Raw genomic sequence first — 3,668 nt, 5'->3', positions numbered from 1 at the left:
ATTATTTTTTTATTACTATTTTTATTATTTTCATTATTTTTATTATTATTATTATTATTATTATTATTATTATTATTATTTTCATTATTATTGTCATGTATTAACAAAATGTAAAGATATTCCAAAATATACTTGATACATTTTTTTACATTTTTTCCGATTGATTTCGTGAATCTTTATTAAGTTCTTGTTATTAATAATAATACACTTTATATTCATACTTAAATGTATTATATAAAACGATGCGAACTGCACAACAAATGCAAAAGAGATGCAAAAGAGATGTACAAGCGGAAGAAGTGCAAAAGAGTTGCGGATAAGAAGATATGCTGGAGGAAAAGTGCAGAAAAAATGTGAAATTAATGTGGGAGGTATGACAGAGATGCGATACAGTTGTAGAAAAAGTACAGAAAAGTACATGAAAAATGCGGAAGAGATGCCGGAAAAGTGTGAGAGAGGTACGGAAAAATATAAAAGAAGTGCAGAAGAAGTTAAAAAAAAATGTAGGATGAAAAAGTGCAGAAAATAAGTGTAAAAAAGTGCAGAAAAGGTGTAGAACAGATTCAGAAAAAATATAAAAAGTTCTGAGAAAAGATATAGTAAAAAGGAAAAAGATTTTGCGAAGATGATGACGACGACGACGACGTATCTGAATGAATAAATGACATAAATTGGGAAATGACATAATTTGAAAAATTTTTTGTGCACATATTCATATCTACGCAAGTACTAATCACGGATGTGATTGTTATCTCATTTTAATTGTAAAAATCTATATTCTTCCCCAATATATGCATTTTTTATAATTCAATCAATTTTTTTAATTGAATCAATTTGTTTAAACAAAACAATAATTTTTAATTATATAAGCGAGTTCCTTTCTGTAAAAAATACGCTGTAGCATCTCTTTTATATGATATTATATTTTGATATTATATGATATTATATTATGTACTATAAAAATATGCTTGATAGGAACCGCTACCGCATCTCCTGATACAAATGATGAGGCGAAAATAAAAATAATCAATGTGTGTACATTTGAGGAAGTAACCAACACAATATTTTCTGATAACACATATATATGTGTGCATATGTACATTATACAAATGTGCATATTTCAAATATATATATATATATAAGGTATATCTCAATATAAAATAGAACTTTGATACTTACTTGATATTTACTTGATATAAATTTGATTGCGTGTACATATGTACTTCTTACAGAAGTACAGATGCTAAACAGTAAAATTGTTTTTATTCGGTGCACCACTTAAATTATACATATTCTTTATTATTTTCAATATTCGATCAAGCAGCGTTAAGTGTTTTTACATGAAAAATTTTTTATTTAAATTAAAATTTTTTTGTTTTGTTACCTCTTTAAATTCTTTATAACACTTTAATCAAGTAAGATATCATAATTTTTTGATGTAATATTTGAATGAAAATTGAATAATCTATTATCATTTGTGATAGATAAAAAGAATCTCGAATCGATACAAATACATGCCACTTAGATTTCATTAGATTTTTTTTGATGCAACAATTTTGTTAGACCGACTATACACATTCAAGTAATTTGTGAAGTATACTTGTGCAAGTAAATTTTATAATAATTTTTATATGTTGTTTGAAGAAAATTAAAGCTATTATTTCTTGTGTTGGAATAGGAAGACTTTGAAAATATTTTTGAAGAAGAATTAAGGTTACTATTGCTATTTTTGAGACGTTGAAATAAGAAGACTTTCATTGAGAATTTAAAGATACATATCACATAATAAAGTGCTATTAGAATTTTACTTTTTATTTTTAATGAATATAACTTTTTTTCGACATATCACTTACATTTAATTATAATTTTTAAAGATTATAATGTAGCGCCAGTTATTGATATCAAATCTTTTATGTACCTCATATGTATTGTTCAAATTAAGTAGAATTTTTATTTATGGGTCTTTAATAGATATAAAATACATATCATTTAGGTTTCATCTTATATTTTAAGTTAATAAATTTTTTTTACAGAGCACGTATCAACAATGCTTTTTTATCTTTTTTTAAAAAGGTAAATGTATTGATATTTCTTGCATTTTGTAGTCTTCTTAAACAATATATGAATAAATCAATTTAGTACACATTTTTTTCTGAAGAATACGCACTCTTATAGTGTTTTCTCTTGAGATACACTGAATGTAACTCGTACTACATCATTTGCGTGTAAGTGCTTCATCAGTGCTGCACTACACAAGTGTACATACCATGGTGTACACTACTTCATGCTATCATGTTTAATTCTGTTGCCGGTTGACTTTCATTTTCAAATTTTTAATTACACTGGCTCTACACCATCTCTTTGAAACGATCGTGTAGCAAAACCCCACTTCGTGCATAAAATTTGCACTACATTATAGTCAAGGAAACACGCAATTGTCTGAGTGTTGCACTGGTGAGCGATAGTACAGCCAAGAGAAAACATTACTAAATTTGCTCGCTTTTGTAATTTTTACCTTATTTGAAAATACAGAATCGATCTTCTGTATCTTCAAACAAGGTGAAAATTATAAAAGCGAACAAATTTGCTAGGTGTTGACCAATGAAATAATCAATATTCTAGTAAATTCACTCACTTTTATAATTTTCATCTCATTTCAAGAATCGATCTCCTTGTTTCAAGATTTGTTTCAGAATTAATCCCCTAGTGCGGTGTGAGGCTGCACCAATGTATTCCAAGAAAAAAAATGCTATACTGACTTTTTCTATCATTTTTCAAAAGGGTAAATTTTGTATTGATACACACCTTTTGTAATGTTTAATATTTTCATACAAATTCATACAAATTCATTTCTTAATTTAGCGCAGTATTAATATCACATCTTTTATATGCCTGAGCTGCGTTCGAAAATGCCACTCGGATGCACTTTGTCTCCCATTTTATGTTTGAAAATGTTTAAGAATTTCCATTCTATGAATTTCCATTCACTAGAATGAAGGATTCGAAAATTGGAGAGTATTAAGTACTCAATTGGGTAATCGAGTCAAATTTCCACTTTACTTTTTTGTAGAGTGGATTGAGTGATGACAGGCATATCGCGCCAAAAACCAAAATGATGAATCTAATAAAAAATCAGCACATTTTATGTACTACAACTCAAAACGGCGAAATAATAAAAAATGATAAACAATGCAGCTGGGACAATGCTTTAGGACACAAAAAATAAATAAAAATAGAACTCTTTTAGTAGAAATTTTAGTAGAAACAGAAATCTTTTAATAGACAAAATAAAAATGAAAAAATGAAAAAATGAAAAACATAATATGAGAAAAAATATATAAATAAATATTAAATAATTTTTTTTATTTCTTTATATCAATATATATTAAAGAATGTACTTTAAGGTTATTATTATATTTATATAAATTAACTTTGTTGTAATGTAGATTATTTTATGTTAAACATAACATTACTTATTTGCTGTAACAATGACTCAAAAATAATGATTTTCTCAGAAAAGTTAAATAGTACAAGTCAAAATCTTTCTGTATTACAAAAATATTAAAATTTTGAGTTTGCGTAATTGTTTACGGTATTGTTGCATATGAATGATATAACCTCAAAGTTATATAAATGTAATGATAATTTTATAATTATATATTCTTTAA

This window comes from Atta colombica, unplaced genomic scaffold (genome assembly GCF_001594045.1).
Source record: "Atta colombica isolate Treedump-2 unplaced genomic scaffold, Acol1.0 scaffold79, whole genome shotgun sequence".
In the NCBI taxonomy this organism is placed as follows: domain Eukaryota; kingdom Metazoa; phylum Arthropoda; class Insecta; order Hymenoptera; family Formicidae; genus Atta; species Atta colombica.
Note: the sequence above shows the minus strand (reverse complement) of the source record.